The 27,019-nt window shown below is 40.2% G+C and overlaps 2 long non-coding RNA genes across 2 annotated transcripts in view; both read right to left on the bottom strand.

The window, feature by feature from the left end:
• Positions 1-27,019, bottom strand: part of LOC108289440 — a 58,618-nt gene that overhangs the window by 26,300 nt on the left and 5,299 nt on the right. The window contains exon 2 of the long non-coding RNA XR_005196915.1: positions 23,605-24,698. This is a non-coding gene — a long non-coding RNA (uncharacterized LOC108289440). The remainder of the gene's footprint in view (positions 1-23,604; positions 24,699-27,019) is intronic.
• LOC119468262 lies at positions 17,974-23,492 on the bottom strand. The gene is made up of 3 exons (XR_005196916.1): positions 23,341-23,492; positions 21,551-21,620; positions 17,974-18,448 (listed from the first exon to the last, which is right to left on the bottom strand). It is a non-coding gene; the product is annotated as an uncharacterized LOC119468262 (long non-coding RNA).

The following is a 27,019-nucleotide window of genomic DNA, read 5'->3' as shown; positions in this document are numbered from 1 at the left end:
CTGGCTGTTTTGCCCATTAGTTGATGCAATTTCTTAAATATGTTGATGTTCTTTATTTTTTGGTATTTTTTAGAAAGGCTGATACTGGTTGTTCCTTTCTATTTGTAGTGGTTCTTTCAGAAGCTCTTGTAAAGCAGGCCTGGTGGTGATGAAATCTCTGAGTGCTTGCTTGTTCACAAAAGATTTTACTTTTCCTTCGCTTGTGAAGCGAAGAATTAACATTAATTCTCTATGGCTCAGAAAGATATTTGGGGGCACATGGGGAAGGATGAGGTTGGAGTGGGAATAGTAAAAAACATGCAAAAGGAAAATAAATCTCAGGACCCCAAAATCACTAAGCCGAAGGAAAAAGTCAAGCTGGGAATTGTGTTAGACAAACGTGCCAACTTTATTTCTAAATAAGACAGCTACAAAGATAAAAAAGCTACATACGTCCTCTATGTCCCTTACAATTTGCCCACTAGGAAGTTCTTTGTGGGCTCCAAGAGCTTTACCCTAAAACAGTTCTGTTGAATTTTACCCTGACAATATAAATTGATAGCTTATCTTCACAGGTGGGTGACAAAGGACAGAATTGTGTCCTCCCTCTGCTCACCTGAGACAAATGTATATCTAAATGCTTCCTCTGATGTAAAATGCAGATGCACTGAGCTAGGTGAAGGCATAAGTGACTATTCCTCTACCTCCTTCTCACATGTAAATGGCATATTTGGTGAAAGACTGATCAAAGACTCAAAACAGTGGAACTGTTTGTCTCTTATCTACCCATACCTTCTAACAATTTATTTCTCATTCCCCAATATTTGCACTTTCCCTTTAAATACTGAAGCTCCTAAAATTATCTTTGGAGAAACCACAGACTTGCCTCCTGAACACACGTCGTTAACCTTGGCAAAATAAACTTTCTAAATTGATTGAGACCTGTCTCCGACACTTTTTGGTTTACAAACATGAGGTCAGGAATTGTGACCTTTCCAGTATAATTTGACACATCAAGCAGTTTAGTTGATTGCCAATCAAGGGTATGTCATTTATCCAGTTTACTCCATCACCACGTTTCTATTCCTGGTTATTTGTGTAGATTAGACTCATATTATTTCTAACCTAAGCCACTGCACTAGCTTATTTTTTTCCTTCTTGCCTCCAATTTCTCTCTCTCTCCATTCCAACTTCCACATGGCAGCTATTTTACTAAAGCTCAGTCCTGATGGTGAAAATTACACCAACAGAAAGGAGTTTACCGGCTCCCTGTCACTTACAGAATGATGGCCAGTTCCTAAGCACACCCTTTCCTCAACAACTACACGTCAATCTACTTTTCAGTCTTTATTTTTCAATACACCTTCACAGGTTAAAAATTGTAGAATATTTTGTTGGTCTGTATATTTCTGTGTATTCTCCTTCCTGACTTAATGTCCAAATCCTTCCCAAACTCCCAAAATCCTCACTTTACTGTTCAGAAACCCCAGCCCTATGATAAACAATTCTTCTGCATTCTCAAAAGTATCTTCCTTGCACTTTCTGCTCATAACTAGCCCTAACTTCCCATGTGGAATACCACTTTCTTTACAGCCCTTTTAATAGAAGTGTCATATTTCCCGATTCCCTAAGAACCTCAGGGTTGGAAGTGGGTTCATGTTCCAGACAAGTATTTTTCCACCTTCTGTAAATGCTGGGCGTGCTGAGCCTAGCCTTACAGTCATCTTCCTCATGGCTGTTATCACCTGCCACTTCTGTACACCGTCTGTCCTTTCTTTCAGACATTGTCTGCCATCCTCAATCCTCTTACTTTCTCCAACACATGGACTCTCAGCAAATGACCATCTTCTACTGGGGGAAAATAAACCATCTGATTGGAACTATATAGCTTCAAATTCCCACCACCAGATCCCAAAACTATCATTTTCTCCACCTTTCTGTTCCAATGTGAAGATTGTTCCTTACCATCAAAAGCAAGTGCTTCATCTGGACTTAGAATCTTTTCCCCTAGAGTCTTCTCCTTAGGAATCTGGCACCAACAAATTTCTCTCTCTCTCTCTCTCTCTCTCTCCCTCTCTCTTCCTCTCCTTCTCTCTCAAACCTCCTTCAAACTGGCATTATTCATGTCTCTCCAAACTTAAAATCAAAATAAACAAAGAGTAGAATAAAATCTTACCTTAATCCTATAGTCCTCTTCATCCATCATCCTATTTCTTCCCTTCCTTCTTCTGGTACCTTTCTTTATTTGGCTTTATTTACTTTCCTCCCACTCTTCACTATAAATCTGGCTCCTGGGCCCACCATCCCACTGATACTGCCCTTGCCAAGGTCATCACTGACCTCCATGATACTACATCCAATGAATGCATTTGAACTTTCAGCTTACTTAATGACTCAGCATCTGCCAGTTCAGTAGAATAATCCTTTCCTTAAAACACTGTCTGGCATCATCTTTTGCAACTCAATTTCTTTCTTATTTGTAGGCAATACTTTCTCTATTAATCATTAACTATTGGGGTTTTGTAGAGAGGGCTCTGTTTTAAGTACAGTGTTCTTCTCACTTCACCCTCTCTCCACATCATCCACCCTTATAACTTTGTAGTAGACACAATTAGTGGCTGCACAACTCTCTTCAAATCATCTTTACCAGTTTCTGTGTCCCTTCCCTAGTTTTAGTTCACTTTTGCTCCCAATTGCCCTTCAGAGGACTTCCTGTGGGCTTTAGAATTGGTCCTATTCCATTGCTGGGATGACTCTTAGGAATTTGATATGGGGTGATAAGTCTGACTCACATTTAATGAGGTGGAGATACCAGAGTAGTTTCACCAGAGTTCTAAGGAGGAAATTTAAAGGCCTAAGATGTGGTTATGCCAAAATGGTTCTATATAATAACTGAGGACCCAGAACAGATGAAGGAGAGAAAGAAACCAAGGTCTGATTCACAAATAGACCAGCTTGGCATGCTAGTACAAACAAAAATAGACTGCTGCTGCATGACATCCCCACTTATAGAGGTCCCAGCTTTGAACAGCAGTGCACCTGGTCATCCACTTTGTGTGAAGAGAGTGGCTTGAAGGAAGCCGCTCTCATGGACTTCTGAGCAGTGCAGAATGGAACATTGGAATCGTAGCATTTGGATTAGAAAATTGGGAACAAAGAGATCTGGAGTAGAAACAGGTTCATGGACCTATAGGAAGGGAAAAACTGTGTATCATGCATTAATGTCCATCGGGAGATGGACATTAACAATTTGTAGAGCCCTTTCACTGGAGAAGGGGCTCTACAAAACTGGTTGGACAGGATAACTTAACTGGTAAATGTCAGGTTTTCCTGGCCACATCAGGGCTGGCACATTGGGCCTCCTCGAAGAATAGTCGTGGATATTCAAATGGAGGCTCTGTGTGAACACAGTGGAAGGGTCTCCCACCAATGCTGATCTAGTTACTGACACTGCTGAAACCTGTCTGAAAGATGACCAGTATGCTACCATCTCTCAAGAAGACACCATTTAGTTGTAAATAATTCCTTACTACCATGAAAAGGGAAATGATTTGTCTTATCCAGGAATAGCATGTTTTCTGGGTATAGATTTGCCTTTCTGCCCGCAGTGCCTCAATTCGCACCTGCTATTCAAAGATTCACAGAGTACTTGATTTACTGACATGGAATCCTGAATAATATTGTATCAGACCAAGAAGCCAACTTATGACAGAGGGGGGTCACAGAGCTGGTACATGAGTATGGAATCCACCAATTCCCACATACTGTATATCCCAGACATTGCTATTCTGGCAGAGATTGGAACAGTCTCTTAAAGTCACAACTGAGGTGCCAGCTTAGAGACGATACAGTATGAGGTTTGGGTGTATTTTTAGGATGTAGTATATACCTTATATCAATGGTCATTATGTGGTACTGTGTATCCAATGGTAGAATCCAATGGTAGAATATATGAATACAGGAGCCAAGAGGTAGAAATAGAAATAGTCCATTCATTTCATTCCTACTAACTCACTTGTCATTTGGGAAACTTGTGCTCCTAGAAACTGGACCTAAGACAGGCTTCAATTGTAATCTCTATAGTGACAAAAGCCAAATCTATCATCTGATCCACAACTTTCTAATGAGCTCCAAATCTGAATATCTAACCCCTGGCCTGATATTCAAATTAGATACCGCACAGGTATCTGCAAGATAATATATCCAAAACTAGTCACCATCTCTCCCTTCCTGCAGGGTATCATTATTTGTGAATAGTACTGCCATCTACTCAGGAGCTCAAGCCTGAAATCTGGAGTCTTCTTTTAAATTTGTTATTCCTTTATCTATCATAGCCAATCAACTACCATGTTTAACTAATTCTATATTTCTAAATGTCACTCATATTTTGCAATGGGGGGATGTCAGCCTGCTGACATCACCCAAATTCAAACTCCATCATTTCTCAATTGGACCATTGCGACAGCCTTTATGGTAACAATCTCTAAAATGGTCCCGAATAATCCTTGCCTTCTGGTGTTCACACTGTTATGTAATCCTTTCTACTTTTTCTTCCAATAAATAGAATACAACAAACATGATGCGGTCAATTCTACATGTGTTACAAAAACACCCTCACATTCATCTTGCTCTCAGTCTCTCACTTTCTCACCTTCATGGAAACAAGCTGTGTCATGTGGGTCACCCTGTCCTATGGAGACATGACAAGAAACTGAGGCAAGCATCCAGCAAGAGTTAGCAGGGAACTGAAGTCCCCAGTCCAACAGTCCATGAGGAACTGAATCCCACCTATAGCCACATGAACAAATGTGGATTCTCCCTTAGTTAGCCTTCAGATGGGAGAGCAGCTCTGGCTGATATCTCAAGTGGAGCCTCACGAGATCCTGGGCCAGTAACACCCAACTAAGGAACTGTGCACCCAAAAAAGTGAGTTTTACTGTAAGTAATAATTTTTAATTATGGGAATTATATAGTTCTTAAGAGATACTGTAGCATGGATTTGCACTGAGTTAGGAGTAGCAAGTGAAAGAACAGATCAGTGATAGAGCAATTATAATGGAGCCTAATGTATGTCAAAAGCTCAGATTAAGCTCAGAATCAAGAAACAATCTCTCTAACCACGTATCCTGTTTTTGGCAGATTTGCATCCGTAAAATATTGTATCACCCAATACCTTTATTAAGCAAGCATAGATTAAGGACTCTTCAAGTTAAGGAGTTTTTTTGAGAAGAGGTAAATTAGCGTATATCTGGAGGTCACTGAAGTTTGCTGAAACCATTGGGGCCAGCGAGACTGGTAAGACTCATTGCTAGATATCATCACCCATGACGACAACAGACTGATTCCATCTAAAAGAGAGATCTCAAAATTCTAAATTGGAAAAGAAAGCAATTTGCAAAATACAAATAGAATTTCATTTCCCTTTCTATCCTCATACAGATAAGCACATCAAGCCAGAACAGAGCAGCAGAAGGGAACAAGGCAAGACTTCAACCAAATCATCTGTGTTCAAATGCTGACCCCTTGTGTCTACAAGTCATTAAATCATGATATTCTGTACGTAACCATCTGGTATTTCAGCTCTGTTTGTGTAAGTGATAATGAAAGAACAAATGCAAACAAATTTGAAATGTAATTCAGCCTGGGGAATTTTACTTGGCACAGAAAATGTGTTGGCTCTGCTTCCATTCACCTCTGCCTACCTACCGTGCACCTGGTAGGTATTAGTCACCTGTTTCATTTTTCCCAAGAAGAAATACAATTGTCAGAAGCAAATTAAGCCAATACATCCCCACAAACTTATGCAAAAATAAATGAAGACTAAAGGAAAAGTAGAGTATGTTTAATTTCTCACTAGGTCAAGGTCTGATTGTGGGAATATTTACTCGACCTGCTACCTGATTCTCATTCTTTTGAATCTGAGTTCTTTGCATGGCACATGAGCCACTGCTGGCTTCCATGATTAAGTTAATGCATGAATTTGCTTCTCACACCATTCAATTGATGTCTTGCTTGGTCTTGGAGAGGTAATGAGATTACCGCTTAAAAGACATGACTATTAGTACAAGAGAAAAAAACCATATTTGAAGAAATTGACAAACATTGCATTTACTCATCCATTCATTCCACACATTTGACTATATGCGTGGCTGTAAGAGAATAATCCTTGATTCCTTCCTCGTCCCAATGCCCACTTCCCTCCTATACATAGGCAGTCATCACTAGAAACTATCATGTCAGTCTTCATTATTGCTTTATGGCTTGTGGTATTAGTCTTTGATATTGTCCGTTGGCCAGTCTTCTACACACCCAAAATGTATATTTGCCGTAAAGCTGTCAGCCTGACAAAGTTAGGGCCATTAGTTTTATCAAGGTCACAAGGATAAGTGTAAAATTACATTCCAGTAGGGGTTACAGTCTAATTTCTTCAGTCATTAATTCACTCAACACATATGCATTGAACATTGGTTTATCTTGACCCTAGGATGAATAAACAAAGATGTTTGCCTTTATGGAGCTCATATTCCAGCTGAAGGACACTGATGGTAAATTTAGAGTAAATTGGTGAATTATATAGTGCAGTAAATCAGGATAAAGTAGATCAGCAGGAAGAGGTACAATTTTAAATACAGTGTTTGATCAAGTTGAAGACAGCAACATTTGTATTCACACCAGTATTTTCTGGACCACTAAGAAAAATAATGCCAATTAAATTGTGCTGCAGTGCCTAAAATGTAAGTTCAGTGGCTTTGAAATGCACTTCATAAATTAGCAGGATCTGGCAATTTCTTCTGCTTTCAGTTGCAATGCTTAGAAAGTTATATGCCATGCTTTTGTGTGTTTCTCGGCAGCAAAATGAAACTCAGCTTCATCAACATATAGGTAGCCTCCTTATGCAGGCCCCATAAAGCACATAGTTGTTGCTTTCAAAGGCAATGTAGAAATAAAAAAAAGAGCACATTATATATTAACATCATTAATTTCAAACTAAACTCCTCCCAACCCCACAAAAAAGTAGAAAGTACCTTAATTTCAGAATATAGAACAAAACTTTAAACTGAAAACATTTAACATCGTTTTATTTAAAAATCAATTAGTTGTGCTACTTTCTCATTTTCCTCTCTTTGGTTAAAGAATTTGTTTTGTCTAGGTGCCCATATTGTGAGATCCACTTGGGAAATTGCAATCTACAGCTGAGATCTTCAAATTTTTTCTCTTGTGTACTGCCTAGAAGTATTTTAAAAATCTATAAATGTCTTTTTTTTTTTTTAGTGAGGTTAAAGATTTTCACCATCATGCTAATAATTGCAAACTATGTATGGGTGTATTGTACATGTTGCTGTTTTAAAATAAAACCGTTATGGCTCTTTCTAAAAATATGAAATTGTGATCATTCTTCTAGAAACAAAATATTTCCTTCAGTACCAAATGTAAGCTTCATTGCCCTATTCCCACGCCTTTCTTCATACACAATAACTTTTTGTCTCAATGCTCAATTACAGCATCATAATTTTAAAGACATTTTAAATGGCAATGAAATCAACTTATGCAGTACCAAAAATGCACATAACTCAGTGAAAGCAATGATACCATGAACAAGTACAACAGAATTCCCGCAGGCTCAGGGTGTTTGCAGCATGATTGTGAGACACATCCCATTTTCAGAGATGTGAAAATATCGGAAATATACCACTTAGAATTGAGGAGACATGGTTGGGAGATCTGAATGAGAAGGAGTCATATGGATAGCTATGAGGGAAGAGCCAATCTATGCTAGCTTGCAAGAAAAAGAGAGAATTCGATTCAATCTTATGTACGGGACTAGCTGCCTTTCCATTTCATAATTAGGGTCCCTTGACAAGTCTCCAAATAGACCTGAAATATGGACCTGGCTTAAAGGCAGGTAAGCAGAAGAAGCCAGGCAGCAAAGGTTCTCCTAAGGACAGAGGTTCTCCAAGTGTGGCTTCCAGATCAGCAGGCCCAGCCTCACCTAGGCACTTTTTCAAAATGTAGATTCTCAGGCCCCAATTCAGCCCTGCAGAATTGGGAAGTGTGGGGGTGGGCCCAGCACTCAGTGTTTTAACAAGCTCCCAGCTGATTTCAATACATGCTAAAAGTTGAAGAACCATTGCCTCAAAAAAGTCCTAACCAACAACGAAAAAGCATATGAGTTAGGTTTTTCTGCTTATTTCCTTTTTATAACCCTATTTCTCTATGAAGTCCAGGCTCTTCCCAGGTGTTCCCAGAGGAATTAAGGAAGGAGGCCTGCGTTTGCTTGAGCCAGAATGTCCAGGGGCATCGTGGTGGTGGTGGTGGCAGCCACTATATATTAGTGAGAATTAGTGAGGAAGAAGAATCTTGGGTAATAGAGCCATAGGTTCAGCTTGGTCTCACATGGAGGGTTGTACATTACCACCATCACTTGTTAAACTTAGGGGATTTGAGTTGGTTTTATCAAGGCATTGTTTTCTAAGGTAAAGGTAATTTTTGGTTGGGAGAAGGTATTAAATCCACTAAATCACATTGTGAGAAAGTTCTCTTCAAACTTCCCTGTACTCATCATGGTGTCTAGAGAAAGTCTCCATTAGTGTATTCAACACATCTTTAACATTTAACAAAAGGAGAGAAAGATTTAGGCCCAGTGCCTTGGTAGGCTCATGTTTCTAGCTAGAATTCAATAATATTTTCTTGTTTTCACCATTATTTCTCTTCCTGGATATCATTTATTGTGACAGAAGATACTGGTTTTCTACTTGAAGTCATTATCTGAAAGTTTAATCTAACGTAAGTTTATTTAAGTGAAACAAGCACCATTTGAAAGAAAAACACTCAGAAAGTGATAATAGAGGTGGTTTAAGGATACAGCATATAAATGGGAGCCACTATATTAAGAAGACTGTGGGTTGTTATCCTGGCACTTACACTAATGAGACTTCAAATTCAAAAGAAAATTGTTATTTCTAATTTGACCTTCATGCTGGCTTTCAGGTTTCAAGCATAGTATCTTGAGCCTTAGTGAGTTATACATCGATTTGTAAAAACCAAAACAACAAACCAAAACAGAGCAGGGTGGAGGGGTGGGATGGAGGTTGCGGGGGATGGGAGTGGGCAGGAATGAAAGGAGATTGTGATTAAGATTTCTAGAATTACATTTTTAAAGAGAACAGCTTGAATTAAATGTATGGTAAGTTATATTTTCTAATGACAAGCAGACAAATAAGAAGACACAGCTCTCCATTGCTAAGAACAATTAAAGTGCAAATAATTCCCTCTGAGAATCATGACTGTTGACATGCTGGACACAGACTATCCATCTGCATATAATCTTACAGGCATTTGAATTTAAGAAAATCTAGTTTTATTAGTCCTAGGATCAGAATTTCTCTACTGAACTATTTCTGTTAATTGTTTTCCTCATTTCATATGCATCTCAAGTATACTCATTGAAGCTTCCTTAGACAAACATAGCAATGGCAGATTTTGAATATGAATTACAGACTATTTCATTTGTGTCCATTATCATTCATTTAGTAACGAGCATCATGTTTGGCATATAGACTTACAGCTGTAATGTAAGTTAAATTCCAAATGGAAAATGGTCATAGCATATACTGTGTAGAGCTTGGAGCAAATCTTACATGCTGCCTAGTTAGGAAGATGTGGAATTTCCTTATAAAGTCAATTAAGTGATAAAGTGGGGAGTAACTTCCTCCTTTGAAAGGTGATGTTTCAATGAGAAGAGGTTATACAACTGGAGTAAACAACAACAGCTCTTAGGCAAGCAAAGAGGATTTACCTGGATTCTTCTCTGTTGGTCATTGTTCCTACTGGGACTGGGCAGTCAACGGAATGAACAAACACACTGTGAATGTTACTGAATTTCAGAGTCCATTAGGAGCCAACAAGCTGATTCAATCCTTACTAACAACCTGCAGTTCCAAAGATTCAAAGACAGGATCATTGAATTACTAACTCATTAAAAGTTAACAGAATAAAAATTGAACCAGCCTAGAGCGACTCAGAACAAAGATGAAAAACAAGTTAACCACGGTGGGGAGGGTAGGTGGGAGAGCGGGGCTGAGGGCAGAAGGGGCGAGTTGCTTTCAGCATCAAGTTCTTTCTACAAAAGGACCTGAGCTGAAAGGGACTGTTTGCCAGAGGCTTCTAGAGATAAAGGTGTACTCTTGCAGAAAATGTTCCAGATCCTGGGAAGACAACAGCGCAAATTAGATAAGAGTACGTCCTTGTTTAATAGTTGCCATTAGGTGCTACAAAATATAACCTTGAGTTAGACAACACAGACATGGCTTTCCTTTTTTCTCTTAACACTGACTGCTTAAAAACTCTTGCCCCGTCTTTCCCATTTGATTACCATAAAGTCTTTCTGTTATGCATTCCTGGTTGAAAGGCCATGAGTGCAGGCAAGACTTTTTTTTTAAGTGTCTAGGAGTTGAAGACAGGATTCTAACCCACAGAGCTCAAGGCACTTTGTCTCTTTCCACCTATAACCCGTCTACCTATCTCTATCAGGGACCTAGGAGGAATTCTCAGAGATCCGCCCTGGGGAGACAGCCACACTCAGTTTACTAGGTTCACTGTGTTCTCTGCAGCGTTGGGCTCAGAGGGTCAACTACTGGCTATACCTGCAAATCAAACAGAAGAGTCTCTGTCCTCAGCAGGACCCACCTTAGCTCTCCTCCAAGGACAAGGACTGACTGGTGTGGATACACCTGCATTTAACAAGGATATTTGTATTATTTGGCTACATGCCTAGGACTTCAAGTTTTATGTTAGGTGTTCTTGTCACTTAAACTCTGGGGCTTTGTCCAGATATGTCTGCATTCCTCCAGTGAACAGATTTAGATCTCTTTATACTTTTGGGTTTTCCCCAGTTCACTGCGTGATTTTAGCTTAATTACTTAACTCTCCCACTCTCCCATTTCCCATCTATCATGTGCAATGTTATGGCCAACGACTAGTGAATAGCAATACCTTGAACTTACAAAAGGCCTTCCTTCCAGGAAACTCACAATACTTCATGAGGGCTAGTTGGTATCCTTCACAAAACCCCAGCGAGGAAGATTTTTATTATTTATACTGTTTTTTATTTGGTTCTATTTTTATAGATATACGAAGATGATAAAATAATTTTCTTGGGGTTATATATTATCATATTTTCTTGGTAGCATCTTATCAAAAGGCTTTGATGGTGCTCTTCTGGCAATGCTATTCAAATCAAGTTGCACAGCTAAAGTACTTAGCGTTGGTAACTGGCAATAGCCAAAAACGATAATAATCACCCTTAAAGCTGGAGACCCGGCTCCTCATTATGTTCGCACATATTAGGAAATAATGTTTTGCTACTTTTTTCTTCCAGTAATAGTTATTATTTCCCAGTCAAATGTAGGCTCTGTTGCTGTTACTGAAATGTAGCAGCATGCCCATGAGCCAGTGCCTGGGAGCTCACTCCAAGCAGCCTCCACTGTCACAACACAAAAAGCCAAACCACCTACAGAGCCAGAATGGCACACAGAGCAAGACAGAAACATGAGAAGTAGCCTTGCCAAAGTCCAAAGGTCTGAGCAAGAACACCAGAAGCCAAGTCTCTAGAGCACAAACAACCAGGCAAAAGGGCTCCCAGGAACAGGATGTTCTGCAGCATTTCTGAGAACCTGTGGCCTCCGGGCAGGGTGTCCATTGCTCACCAAGCACCCGCTTTCCAGGGGTTTACCTCCAGAAAGAGAATTATAAAATACTTTGGAACGAGCAGCAAGCTATCCACAAAACACATTTCTACTTGTTGAAAAGTGAATCTCTTTAGACTAAATCTCACAGCAATGTTGTTTGGGGAGAAGTGATGTGATCAGCTTTTCCCACTCCAGACTCAGTGTTCAATATTTCTATTATCTAAATATACCTGTTAGGCCTTATGAGTTACCTGTATTGTAACCACTACCCAGTGAAATTTACAAGTTCCAATAATACATAAACAAGGATTACAAAGAAGAAGGAAGGAAAGAATAGGATAATGAATGAAGCAAAGCATGAAGAAAGCAGAAGTAAAACAGCATAAGGTGGCATCTAGCATTAAGTCAGAAGTCAAAGAGCTATGCAGAGTCTTACCTTAACAACATTTGAAACCGAAATTTGAAGTGCATAAATGCATTTGAAATATGAGTAGAATAAAAATAGGTCTGGTGTTTTGTTTATTAGTTGAATGTTTCAGCCTATGAGAAGATGATGCCAATAATTTCTAATGATTATGGTCTAACAATTGTTGTGTCATAACTTTCAGGAATGAAAACATGGACACTGTTAGTAAACTCAAGTCTATTTACTCCTTTCATTTCTCATTTCAAGACTTTCATCCTAGCTCTGCCTCCATCAAGGAATGCTAGGTAGACTAGGCTAAGACAGAAAAAATGAAGTTTTCCTTAGCTGTAGAAGCATAAGAAAAATTTCGAGTACTAATGTTTTATATGTGTTCAAAATGTTTGAGGTATTCGCTTAGGTTCATGTCTTTGCTAATGCCCAGAGGACTTTGTAAAGACACAGACAGTAAACTAATGAAGAGAGAAGTAAAACGATTGATTTGATATCAGAAACCAGGTCCAAAGCTGTCTAGATCTGTAATGAAGAAAAAGGTTCAGGTTGCTGGATTCCCAGCACAGCAGGCCAGCTTTGAACTTGGAGGAAGCAGATACCAAAGAGGACATCAACACTGAACTCCACAGAAGTGAGCATCATCACCATGGTGCACAGATGTGGCTACCTGCATTACAGAAGATCCACCTGGTGTCCCCAGATCCCTCCAAACATGGATGGAATCACAGGAATTCAGATATCGTGTTTCCCAGAACTGTGTCCTGGGCTTTGCGGCATCTTACTCCCAGTGTTACTACAAACATAAATGGTGTCCTAGTATTTTTTTCCTTTCTTCAGTATACTATGAAGTTGGATGTCAATTGACATGGTAAGATAATAAAGTATGTAAAATATAATTTTACCTATAATTAGTCACTATTATGCAAATATATAAAGACCATAGTTGGTTCTTACCATTAAATGAAAGACTTCCTTTTTTTCTTTCTTGATTGAAAATAGGAAGGAAAAACCAGGCTAAATGGGGTTTGCATCAGAGCTTAATGGCATATCAAAGTGTGTGTGTGTGTGTGTGTGTGTGTGTGCGCGTTTGTGTGTGTGTGTGTGGTTATGACTCATTTCCACTCTCATGTTGGAAGACTCTTGGAATCAAAGTAAGTTTTGTTTTGTTTTAGCTCAGTTTCATCTTCACGGTTCCATGGCATCAGGGTTAAATTCGTCCACTTAAATTGCAAGCCTGAATGTTTCCCAAGTGACTTTAAAAAAAAAACTTCTCATCTAACATTGTAAAGATTGAATGTAAACTCCTAACTTCTGCAAAACAGCTCTTATCCTAGGATCTTGCATATTAAATATTTACTGAATTTATGAAACTCTTCGCAGTTTTACTCCCAAAATATGCTTTCTAGTGATTCACAGTTTTGAAGTGTGATCTTTTACTACATGATTAACAGACGTGAAATTTAAGTTCTCAGATATTAAAGGAAGAACTGGAACTAAAAGTCATGTCTCCTGACTCCAAATTGAGTGTTTTGAGGTCCATCACGTGCTTTACCCCAAAATGCTATTCCCAAAGTAAATTAAAAATGTGTGACTCAGAATTAGATATCTCGAAAAGCATGTTTGTGACAAAGAACAGTAATAGTAAAGGTCTGCAGTAACACTTCACAAGAAACTGCAGAATGCCTTAACACTGTGGATTTGATGTGCTCCTCCCAATGGGAACCTCTAGAGGGCAGTGCACTCTTCATAACAGACAGGTTCGGCCGGGTTTACAACAACTCTGGGAGTAAAAACCTAAAATGTTTGGCATGCTTTCTAACAGCTTTGAATCAAACAGGGCACACAATTCTCTCAGGCCCAGTACAATCTTTGGCTGTGCTGGAAAAGAACGCCACTTAAATGTGTATTTAGCTATGGGCTTTTTCTCCGTTTCCCTCCCTCGCTAAGCATGAAGGCGCTAATATTTAATATAAAATGAACTTGAAACTTCCCTTATAATACTAACCTAACATGCTGAAGTAAAACGTATTTGCTAGTAAAAGAGGAAGCAAAGAGAACAGTGAGAGAACAGAGGTTTGCGGAGAACTACTGTCTGTTGAGAGTTGGAGTCAAACTAGGAGGTAACAGGTGTTAGGAGCTGAGGTTTAAGAGACAGACAAGAGACAGGCACAGCAGAGGAGGTTGAATTTCCTCGTGTACATTCAGCATGGCTTTAGCAAGAGAGGGACTGGGTCAGATTAGTGTTTTATATATGAATCATTCAGGTAGCTCTGGAGAGAGAATGGAGCAGGCCAAGTCTAGAAACCGGGAAGCCAGTTGGGAGACTGCCATACTGGTCCAGGTAAGAGGAGGTGCATTTGAGATAGGGTAGCGGTGGTGGAGTGGAGTTGAGGGGGTGGGTTTGAGAAATGCATAGGAGGGGAATCCATCAGGATGTAATGATCAGTTGGATAAAAGGAGGGAGGAGAAGAGAAAAGTCAAGGTAGACATTTGATAACTTTTGTCACTGGGCAAAGAGAAGGTAACACGAAAAATAGAGGTTTAGGTTAGAGGGAAGCAATATGTGTAGCTTTTGAGCAATTGAATCTGAAATGTCTGAAGAATGCCCAAGCAAAGCTGCCTAGCAGGTGGTGGAATTGGTGAGCCTAAAGATTGGGGGAGAAATTGGTGACGGAGATTAAATTAGAGAGTCATTACCATACAGGTGGTAGCTGAAATCCTGAGTATAGAAAAATCCGTCCAAGAAGAGTATCAGTAATGAGAAGAGCAGTAGGCTAAAACAGACAGGTGGGTAACCCCGGCGTGTAGGTGGTAGGTGGAGGGAGAGGGGCCCACGGTTGAGAAAGAACAGAAACAAATGAGGCCAACTGAGAGTATAACATGACTATCATGGACGGTGAGTGGTGCACACAAGCAACATGGTCAAATGCCTCAGAAACATACAGTGAGAAAAAGATTGGAAACTGTCCACTGGATTTTCCAGCTAGAATATAGGTGGCTTTATCAAAAGCAGAAGCCAGATTGCAGGGGGTACAGGGTGAATGGCCCATGAAGTGGTCATGTGCACATTGAATATAGGTAACTCTTTAAAGATGTTTGGATGAAATAGAAGAAGAGATAGGACATTACTAAGAGGACATGCGGATCAAAGGTAGATTTCTTTTTTAATGAATGGGAAGGAGATGAGTAAGTTTGTAGTCTGAAGAGAACGCACCCCTGCAAGAGGAAAGGTGGATGTTTCAAGAGGGAGGATGGCTGTGGAGCCTGCTCTTGGCATGTGTAGCTGGAGTCAGCCTGGAACAAAAGGAGACACTGCATCTTCTGAAACTGCAGAAAGATAATCCAGGGTGTGAGTGGAGCTCTGTTTGTAGGGATGGGGGAGGCAAGAAATGGAAAGAGCTCGTGCTTATTTGCCTCTTTAGCAGGATAATGGATCGAGATATCATTTTTGATATTGCATTTATACTGTAGCAGAGTCTCCAGTGAGTGAACAAGGCCTTTGTATTGTGAGCTCCTGATCTTGCCTCCAAGGGTGAGGATCACTTTTGCACTTCTGGGTGAAAAATGAGTTTCTGGGACACTGAGGTAGCAGCTCCAACCCAGGTTTTGATTGAAGTGGTTATTCAATTGGGAGTCTACAAATAGTCAGTACTATGCCTACTGTGTGGCTATATTCATACCTGAGGAAGTGGCATTGTAGTTGAAGGAAGTGAGTGACAGGACCATGGTGGCGACTTATCTGGAAAAGAGAAAGGGGCCAGTGGTAGCAAGTTGTGCACAAGGCTGAAAGCCAGGCCCTTCCAATACAGTTCCCTGAAGACAGCAGGACCTCTGATGGGGTGGCTTATGGATATGAAATGTCTTGAGTTTCCCAGTCATGGGATTCAGGCCACCGCACCCAAGTTGCACTAAGGATGGAGGTGGGTGGGCAGGCTTAGGAATACAACCTCCAGCCATTAAATGGACCTTTCTGGCCCAGACAATAAACAACTAAGCAGTGACTGTGATAGGCTGGAGAAAAGGGGTCTCTCCTAGAATCTTCTGCACTGAGCAATCCTCCAAGGATGCCTGACTGCCCCTGGAGAGCAGGACCACCAATAATGACTGCTACTGACCCTGGCCACACTCTGGAAGGAGAATTTAAAACTTGAATTAACAATGAACAACAACAACAACAAAGCTGTGCTATATGACATTTCCTGCACCTGAGTATTACAAAGAATCTCCAGCCCCAGTACAACTCAATTTTCTGAACAAAGTAGGTACAAATTTGCTAACAGTGTGGAGTGTATGGAATGGGTATTGAAGTGAGGTCTGAGGTCCATAAAATCGTTTTTTAAATATAGAGTCTCAGAATCATGAAATCAAAGAACGTTGATGTTGGAAGGGACCTGCTGCTCACTCCAGTTGAAGCTTCACTGTACCCCTTTGCATGTATTTTTAAAATGAGAATAAATGAAGCTTAGAGAGGCCAAGGGTTGCATCCAGGGCCACACAGCTTAGCAGAGCTTCAGCCTGTTCTTTCTTATCATGCCTTCGGTTGGAACAGACACCCTTTCCAGCAGCCCCCATGGGGGATCACTGTGCTGAGTACACCCTTGCCCACCCTGTTGCTCCACACAGGTCTCACCACAGAAGCTTGAGCAGTCCAGATCCCTACCCACAGCTGACCTCCAGCAACAGAAAAGAGGAGGCTCAGCTTTGGACCTGGTTGCTGGCCCCAACTGACTCCAGGAGGCTGTCCAGATCAGAACCAGGAGGATGCTGGTTTCAGCTGGGAAGAGCCAGCATAAAAAAAAAAAAAAAAAAGTGAGAAGGCTCACGGGCTCCCATTCCTTTCCATCCACTTCACTCACACAAGAGGAAACTGAGGCCTCCCAGCAGGTCAGGGACTTGCCCGGCCACCTAGGGCGTCTAAGTCAACAGGAAAAGGCTGTTCATTCTGGTTTTTCTTTTTCCAAGCCTCTTTTCCAAACATAGAGCTCCTCATCTGTCTGTGCAGAAAATAGCAAAAGCCTCCCTGTATTAAAGTCCCTCCAGGAACACACTGTACAGGTTTCTCTAACTCGGGCACACACTGAGTCCTGGAAGTGCACGCAGAGCCAGAGGAGCCCTGAGCCCCTGCACCTGTTAACTGCGTCATCGCTTCACACCGAGAAGTGGGAGGGGAAGAGCAACAACTGCACTTCACTGATGGGATATTAATGGAATCAGGGAATGGCAAGGAGAGATGCTATAAAAAGACAAGGGCTTGCCTTATCAAATTAGCAGCTCAAGCCCCAGGTCCTTCAAGAGAGAAAGGCCAAGCAACAAGGGCCAAGGCAGCAATCAGCATGCTGAGTGACAGCGGCCAAAAGGAAACCACCTGGCTGGAGACAAAGGTACAGATGGAACCCAAGCCAGGAGACCAAGTTATGTGGAAAAGGAAAAAAAGGGCTGGGCAGAACTAGAAAAGGCTGTGCGGATACCTTCACAGCAAATTCAAGCCCCAGTGGGGGTGTGTGGGGTGTGGGGCAGCTCAGCAGGTCCTTGTGAAGCTGCTAAGGAGCCTACACAGTGTCATCAGTTTTTGAAGTGTGAGCCCAACAGTTTTCTTCATTATCCTCTCCCTGATTTGCACCTAGAGATAAAACCACCCCATCACGTCACATTCATAGATTTCCATGTCATCACTCTGTCCTTAAGTTTGGACTCACATCTCAGTTTCTGGGACCTGTAAGACCAGGTATCTCAAAGGAAGGCACAATACTCTGCATGCAACATGATATTAGATGTACACAATCATTTTTATTTTAATATATTTATTTTTATCATTACCCACCACCTAGGATGAGCAATACTAATTTTTTTTATCATTTAAAAATTTACTTAAAAATTTTTTTTAAAGGTTGAATAAATTTAAAGAAAGAAAACGATTCCAGCAAAGTTAATGAAGGTGATATACAACAGCCATAAGTCAGGGAAATGCTGCTTGAGGCACTCGCAAACAAGAGACAACATTGGCTGCAGAATGAGCTGTATCTCACCGTGAGCCTGAAGGAAAAATGCGAGGCTGAAACATGGTCTCATAATAAATGGTGTGACTTCTCCTACCCTCCGTGGCTACCCTTGAAGTTTGTTTTGTTTTGTTTGTTTTGAGAGAAGAAGACTTTTATTGATCTCTGTGTAAATGTTCCAGATGGGCATACTTTATTTTCCTATTTTACAACTGGGGGACTCTGAGGCCTCCTTTATCCCAGATCACTTACAGAGCCGGTGACAAGGTGAGCCGTGAGGGATTTCTGGCTTCTCACAAAGTTCTCCTATAGAAGAAGCAGCAAAGGGTCAGGCGTGACTGTTCCACCTTCTGCCAATGACATGTTGACTGTGTGATAAGAAACAAGCTTTAGCCCATGAATTATGTTCCCATCTTTCCTCTCCGTCTCACTATCATCTAAGGCTGAAAAAGCAAAACCAGTTAGACAAGGATTTAATCCATTGTAATCTCTGCATTGAAAAGCCTTCCAAATCTGTGACATTTCTGTCTATAAACCCACCAGGCAGGGATAGTGCCAGGACAAAGATGAGATTCAGTAAATATGTAATGTTGTCCACAAAATAATTTCCTTAAATGCTTACCTTTGATTCAGCTAGTTTTTTGCAGAAAATAAACAAAAGCATATATAAAAAGCATGTTTTTATATGCTGGTAAGCATATAAAAACAAGGAGAATAAGCTGCAATATAGCATGAGCTGATTGATTGAACTGAAAAACAGGAATGATTTGTTTTGCCTAAAACAACTGAAAACATGAATGATGTAGTATTTTTGTTTATAATAACTGAAATGTTTTTCAGCAAGTCGACTGAGTTCATTGCTGCTGTTGGTACAGGCTCTGCCTGCGTTTCCTGGTTGCATAACTTAGAAGTGGGGAATGTCACATACTTCCCTTCTGTCACCTTCTACCTCCTCCTTCAGTTTGGTTTCATGGAGTTCTGCATGTAACAAAGGGGACGAGAGAAATGCAGGTAATCTGATATTTAAGAAAAGATAAAGGAGAACTATACATGGAATCATTAAGCTGGGTTTTAGTTTCTTCCCAATTTACAATGGAAGTTTTATAATCTGGGCTAGTCGCTCCATCTCCCTGGTTCTCAATTTTCCCATGTGTAAAATAAGGTGACAGGACTCTTAAGTCAAGGTTTCTTAACCTGTGGTCCACACCTCAGCTACAATTACCTTCTAAAATTGAACATAAGAATCTTTTCTGGGGATGGAATCCATCATTTTTATCTGAAATGCAAGTGTCATCAACTGTTGTCCTAGATTATTTTTAAGGTCACTTCCTGATCTAGTATTTTATTATTGTCACAGGCAGAGAATCCCAGCAGATATGCTGTGGCATGGATCCCAGTAACAGAGACAGGCACAAAAATTATGCTTTCCTTATTCCTCTCTCGATGCTGAGCACCCATGACTCCTCACCTTCTCCCAGAGTCACTCCGGGGCCCACAGACCCATACGTAATGGGCTACCTTCTCAGAAGAACAGAACCCTGTGTTCAGAACACAAGACATAACGCCTTTGCTGTTATGAAATCATGAAAGAATTCTTGGATGTTCACAAATTACATTTGCCCAGCTCCCACCACTTCTTATTTTCATTAGCTTTGACTAAAAGGAAAACTCCTCCTGACACTATCAAAGGGAAGCTTTAGAGTGACTAAAGTCATATGCTGATTGTTAGAAACTTCTTAAAAGCATGATTTTGGTTGCCTTCTAAATGTACAGAGGTTGATAAACTGCGCAGGAATGAAGGAAAAAAAAAGGGTAAGAGAAGTAATAATAAAATGATGAGCTATTGAAAAGTTGTGACCATTACAAAAAATCCAAACCAATATATTTGTCCATAAAATGAACCCCTTGACACATCAGCATGTTCCGTCTGCTCTTACTAAGCTAAGTGAGAGACAAGCAGGCTCTGAGCCTCCTCCCTTCCTTGTTGACACAGAGATGGTCGGGGAAGCCAAGGGGAATTACCTCTCTTGCATCCATATGTTGGAGCCCAGCTAACTCTTACCAAACAAGGGAGAAAATGGTCTTAAGGGGAACCATATAAAACTGCTGTCCTTGTAAATAAAAACAAACGGTCAAATATCAGCAATTTCATATGGTTCAACTATCCAATATCTCCAAAGCAGGACATCCTCACCATTTGGGTAATGACATGACTCATTGTTCTTTGGCATAAATGACTAAAACTCTGGAGAAAAAGACAAGAGATGGGTAATTCACTGTGAAATCAAGTTGGCCCATTCTTAATGATTAAAATAATGTCTTAAAAAGACAGAAATGTTCAAATTCAAAGACATCTTTTAAGCCAACCCAGAAAATAGAGTTATGCTTCTTACAGAATTCAATTTAGCAAATCTCTGTTCAGAGCCTAATTTGCACAAAGCACAGACTGCTGAATATAGGAATATTTGCAGGGTTTCTTGAGATTAACCTGAGAGCGAGGAAGAAATCCTTCGGTAAATGGGCAATAGCTAATGCCACAGGAATTATGTGCTAACAAAGAAGGCATCTGGGTCATCAGCACCATTTCTGAAATTGTTAAATCTTGACAGTAACCATCACAGCTTTGTTAGGAGCAGAAAATGTAAGGAGCATAAAGAGTAGCCTGACTTATCTTTAGTGTTACTGGACATGGTGCCTTCTAAAGAAAGCAATAATGCAGTAAAGAATGACTCTGGCTTTGTTATTTCTAGCTGCAGCTCCCCAGAGAAACTGGGCCATGGAGCCTGTGTTCTAGCAGGGCTGCCTGTAAAATTTACAGCCTCTGTGGGCAGGACCGGGGATCCTGTTGGTTGACATTATTAGTAAGGACCATCTGTTTGTTCAGCTTTTTCCTGGGGGAGCCAGAAAGGGCCTGTTTCAGTTTCTTCTAATGAGTTGAAATTCCTAATAAGAGAAAACTTTGTGGTTGCATCAAAATATTAAGAGGAGTAACATGCTGACATTTTGAAATTCACAACTTTCACCAATTTAAAAGCACACATGTTATCATACTGTTTTCTTAACATTTCTCTTCCTGGTGTAATAATGAGGCTAATTGCACACTTGCACATACCCAAGGGGCTTCAGAGAGGATCCAGGGTCTCCACTGGACCCTCAGTTATCAATGAATCCACAAGCATTACTACTACTAATAGCAGACGATAGAGAGTAATGATAATAAACTTGTAATAATAAGGCCAGCTAAAATTTCATATCAAGAAAGAAAATTTAAGATACGATTCTTGCCATATGGGTTGGAGAAAAAGAATTCATAATTTATTTTAAAAGTTACTAAATAAAACACAGATAGGATATTCTTCATAATTTCTAAATATGCTGTATGAACAATAAATGCTATAGGGCTAAAGAGAAAGGGAATCTCAGATGGAAACTGGAGGAGTCTGGAAAGCATTGAGGAGGCAGAGCTTTACCTGATGACTTCCTGTTTTGCTTCACTTTTCCGCAATGAGAAAGAGAAGGTAAGTTACATCCAGTAAAGAGCTGGTAACAAGAAGCAAAAAATGGCCTGTTAGACAGTTAGTGAGTATACAACAGCTTGGCTGGAAATGAAGGGTCAAATTTTTTTCTTGGAGGAGATAAAACCTAACTAACTTAAGTCTTAAGTCAGATGGTCTGAAATGCTACTGGAGGTTATGTCACATCTCTTCTTGCAGTGAGCTAGTGAGAAAGACTGATGGTTTGTCAATCTTTTTCTCCATTAAGGTAACTGGCACTGAATCTGCCTTGATTTCTGCTCCTCTGAAAAGTAAGGGTGCACAAATGCCCAGAAAGGAAACCTAGTAGCAAATGGATATTCAATTCTGTAGCCATGTTAGAGAGAGAGACAGAGAAAGAGAGAGAGAGAGAGGAGGAAAGAAAGAATGAAAGAGAAAAAAGCAGGCTAAATTCATTCTTAATGCTTCTGACATGCAAAAACAAATCAGAAGACAACTTCATCCATTGCATTAAAAGACTCATCCAGGCCTTCTGGGCAATTCCCTGTGATTTGGGAACTCGGTAAGTGGCTTGATGGAGCTGACAGATGCTAGGAGTTTTTAAAATTTTCCAGAAGAGCAGCTAGAAGTAGTACCTGGGATCTTGAATGGTTAGTGGAAATGCCAAGGAAAGCCCAGAAGCACAAGAGTGAAAGGCAGCAAAAGAATAAACAAAGTTGATGATTTCAACCAAAGCTACCCGTGTCCTCATTTCGGAATCTGGGCTCATTAGGGGCATCTGGTGGAGGAAGCAGGATGGCAGGAAAGCAGAATAATCATCTTCATAATCACTAAGATTTTTATAGCACTTTTCAAATTGTAAGGCATTTCCAAATATATAATGTCATTTAAAATGCCCAAGACTGAGTGAGATCACCAGGATGACTCCTACCCTCATTATAAATATATAGAAGTTGCCGTGATAAAGGACTGCCCTAAGTTACCTCTAGAGTAAGTTGTTGAATCATTATTCTGATCTCGGATCCAACTGGTCCTTTGGCCAAGAAATTATCTTTTCTATCTTAGAAGCACAACATAGTTAAAAGATATAGGTAAAGAAAACCTTCTCTTTTATTTTGTGCTGATCCGAGATGTCTCTAAGTGTCTTGAAAACTTTATTGCTAATTCTAAAATTACATTTTCAGCCCATTATTCCACTGAGTGTTGTGGGTAACTCTGCCCTTCTCAAGCAGAGAGAATTAATGCCCTAAAACAGTCTTTGTAAATCATGAATTAACTTCTCTCCTGTACAGTGGGAGGTACTGGTTAGCTACCTTTCTTGAGAGATGTCAGAAAATTGTTCCTCAAATAATTTTCTGTGTTTTGTAGATTGAATAAGGATCCCAGTAGTATACTTTATCTTTAAAGGAGGAATCCCTTGGGGACCAGAAGGCAGTATCACACTTTTTTCTAATGTGTGGCTAATGCAATAAAAGTAATGATAATGATAACAACTATCATTTATTGAGAAGTTACTATATGCCAAAAACTATAGTAAGTCCTTTACACACACTACTGGATCTAATTCTTACAACAAATTTGGGATTCAGGTGCTATTATTATTCTCACTTTACAGATGACAAATTTGAAACTCAGAAAAGTAAGATAACCTTGTACAAAGTGATACATGGAATAAGAAATAGAACTGAAATTAAGTTGAGATCAGTTTCACTCCAAAACCATCCCCTTGCCCATGATACTCTGTCAGTATAGATGGTGCATTTTACCATTTTCACAGCTGCACAAGGTAATTCCTTCTCCTCCATCCCTGCTTCAGCCGTTCCAGAGAAAGAGCAGCTGCCACTTCTGAGCAGGCCGATAAGAACAATGGTTAAGTAACATATTGGCCCCTGACATTTGAATCCGTGTTGAAACCTAAAATAAGTATAACATCATAAATCAAAATAAGTATAACATCATAAATCATGGAAGAATAGAACTTGGTGAAATCTCGAGTGATCTTGAACTCTATTCATTCAATTAATGCTCACTGAGAATCTGCTGTGTGCCAGATAACGTGGTAGATGCTGAAGACAAAAAAATGAAAAGCCATAGTTCCTGCCTTTGGCCATTTACATTTGTAAAGGAAATACAGGACTGCAAGCAAACAATGGCAATACAGTTAACAAGTATAATAATGCGGTATGTACAAATTAAAGAGGGGACCCAGTGAAGAGAATGATCAACAATTTGGGCTTCCAGCAAGGCTTTCTAGAAAATGATGCTCGAGCTGGGTCTTAAAATAGGAATACGAGTTTGACAGATAAAATTACGTGGGAGTGACACTCCAAGAAAAGAAGAATATTCAAAGGCATGGGATATAAAATCACATGAAGTGGAGACCTGCGAATAGTTCAACATCGCTGACATTTAGGATGAGAAAAAGGGTAGCAGAGACATTAGACTCATGGAGGACCTTGTAGGTCATTCAACCTGAGATGAGATGCCATTGAAATCAGAAGGTAGATTACCACAATAGTTTGGGAAAGAGTGAACTAGGAACTGAGCGAAGCAGCAGCACCAGAAGAAATGGGTAAAAGAGGAAAGGTAATAAGGGAAACAAATCAACATAAGTTCACTTAATGACTAAGTAGATCAGACAGCTTGGCAGGTAATAGGGGGTGGGGAAGAGTCATGTGGATGATATCCAAATTCTTGGTTTGGTTGGATGACTGAATGAGCAAGTTGGGTGAAAAGATAAGGTATTCAGTCGGGAATAGTTTGAGATACTGGTATCTGTAGAACACCCCTGGTGAATGTTCTGCAGACCCTTACATACATGGAGAGACTCAATATATCATGTGGATTGTCAAATTAGGCCCTTGTATGCCCAGCCAAAACAGAAATCTACCCATTCCTGGCATCCATTTTCCTCATAATGAAAGACGTGGGCATTGTTTTGTTGTTGTTGTTGTTTGTTTGTTTTTCTCTTTTACAAATTTTTTGGGACACTAAGGACAAGAAGCAGCAGAGGTTTATGGTCTGCATGGTGGAGTTCAGCCCTACTGGAAAATGAGGCAGTCCTTCTGACTTGGAGATCTCTCTTTATCCATCCCCATGGAAGCCTTCCAGTGAGTCAATTTGCCTATGAGTGAGAACATGCAGTATTTGGTTTTCTGTTCTTGTGTCAGTTTGCTGAGAATGATGGTTTCCAGATTCATCCATGTCCCTGCAAAGGACATGAATTCATCTTTTTATAGCTGCATAGTGTTCCATGGTGTATACATGCCACATTTTCTTTGTCCAGTCTATCATTGATGGGCATTTGGGTTGGTTCCAGGTCTTTGCTATTGTGAACAGTACCGCAATGAACATATGTGTGCTTGTGGAAAGACGTGGACATTGTTAATTTATATTGCTTCTTTCTTATTTATTTATTTATTGCATTTTAGGTTTTGGGGCACATGTGAAGAACATGCAAGATTGTTACATACGTACACACATGGCAGTGTGATTTGCTGCCTTCCTCCCCACCACCTATATCTGGCATTTCTCCCCATGCTATCTCTCCCCAACTCCCCACCCCCTGCTGTCCCTCCCCTGTTTCCCCCTGACAGACCCCAGTGTCTGATGCTCCTCTCCCTGTGTCCATGTGTTCTCATTGTTCAACACCCACCTATGAGTGAGAACATGCTCGGCAACCAACAGAATGGGAAAAAAATTTTGCAGTCTACCCATCTGACAAGAGGCTGATATCCAGAATTTACAAAGAACTAAAACAGATTTGCTTCTTTCTAAGAGATTGGAGGCTGCGTGCAGCGGCTCACACTTGTAACCCTAGCACTTTGTGGAGCTGAGACAGGCAGATTGCTTGAGCCCAGGAGTCTGAGAACAGCCTGGGCAACATGGTGAAACCATGTCTCCTCAAAAAATATAAAAATTAGCTGGGCATGGTAATGTGAGTCTATAGTCCTAGCTACTTGGGAGGCTGAAGTGGGAGGATGACTTGAGCCTGGGAGGTGGAGATTTCAGTGAGCTGAGACCATGCCACTGGTACTCCAGCCTAGGCAATAGACAACAAAGCCAGACCCCAGGAAAAAGAAAAACAAAAAAACAGAATGAAGAAAACAGAAAGAAAGAGAGAGAGAGAAAGAAAGAAAGAGAGAGAGAGAGAGACAGGGAGAGGGGGAAAGAAGGAAAGAAGAAAGGAAGGAAGAAAAGAAAGAAGGAAGGAAGGAAGGAAAGAAGGAAAGAATGAATTGGAGCTGATTTTATATCCCAAATTCATTTATATGCATGCAAATAAGCATGCATAGGAATTCTCTAACCCTTTGTTTCATAGAGATTCTAGTCTTCAGCTTTGATTTCCTACCAATCAACCATTTTATTATTTTATTTTTTTTTTGAGATGGGGTCTCACTCTGTCACCCAGGCTGGAGTGCAGTGGTGTGATCTCAGGTAACTGCAACCTCCACTTCCTGGGCTCAAGTGATTCTCCCACCTCAGCCTCCCAAGTAACTGGGATTACAGGTGCTCACCATCACACCCAGCTAATTTTTCTATTTTTAGGGGAGATGAGGTTTCACCATGTTGGCAAGGCTGGTCTTAAACTCCTGAGCTCAAGTGATTTACCCACCTTGCCAACCCAAAGTTTTGGGATTACAGGTGTGAGTCACCGTGCCTGGCCCCAATCAACCATTTCTTATACAAATATAGAAAGGATCATATGGAACAATGACCAGCTTATATATAAGAAGCTGTTTACTCTTGTGCCTTCATAAAAATTGAGTGGAACCTGGGGGAAAATGTAAGGGTTACAGTAGTGTACCTTGTCATGAAGAAAAAAAAAAAAAGAGTTCTCAAATAACAGATATTAAGAGACTTTTTTGTATATAAAAACTTGACAATTTTTTAAATGTTTAATTGGGCATCAGGTCCTTCAGGTGCAGTGTTACAATAAAAATCTTGAAAAACTAAAATACATTCATATTAATGTTTTCTCCTCAAATTACCCGGAGTTGCAAATAAAGGATTACCACAAGATGATATGAGGGGAAAAATTCCTTCTATTTTAAAGACTAAAGAGTGAAAGTAGGGAGGAAATGAACTGATATGTCTCGTGTGTGTCTAAGTAAGCAAGAAAGGCTAAGAGAGAATTGTTAAAGGACATTCTAATTATGATTAGGATAAAGGCCAGTTCAGCTCAGCAGTCACATCTGGCTTCTAGTGATATCATTCTACATAATGGAAATAATAAGTTAAGATAGTAAGATTGTTGGAGTCTCTCGCGAATATTAGACGTATTTCCTCAGTGAGTCAGACTTAGAATGTCAGACAGATCAATTTATGTGATTACAATTAATAAGGTAATTAAGAAATAGAGACAGCCTAAGAGGATATTGCCTGATAATTAATAACCAGATGGAAAGGATAAGGGTCCTAGGGAACGGTGAATTTAATAAAGAT

This window comes from Cebus imitator, unplaced genomic scaffold (genome assembly GCF_001604975.1).
Source record: "Cebus imitator isolate Cc_AM_T3 unplaced genomic scaffold, Cebus_imitator-1.0 Scaffold403, whole genome shotgun sequence".
Taxonomy (NCBI): domain Eukaryota; kingdom Metazoa; phylum Chordata; class Mammalia; order Primates; family Cebidae; genus Cebus; species Cebus imitator.
The sequence above is the reverse complement of the archived record's forward strand: the minus strand, read 5'-3'. Positions and strand labels throughout refer to the sequence as shown.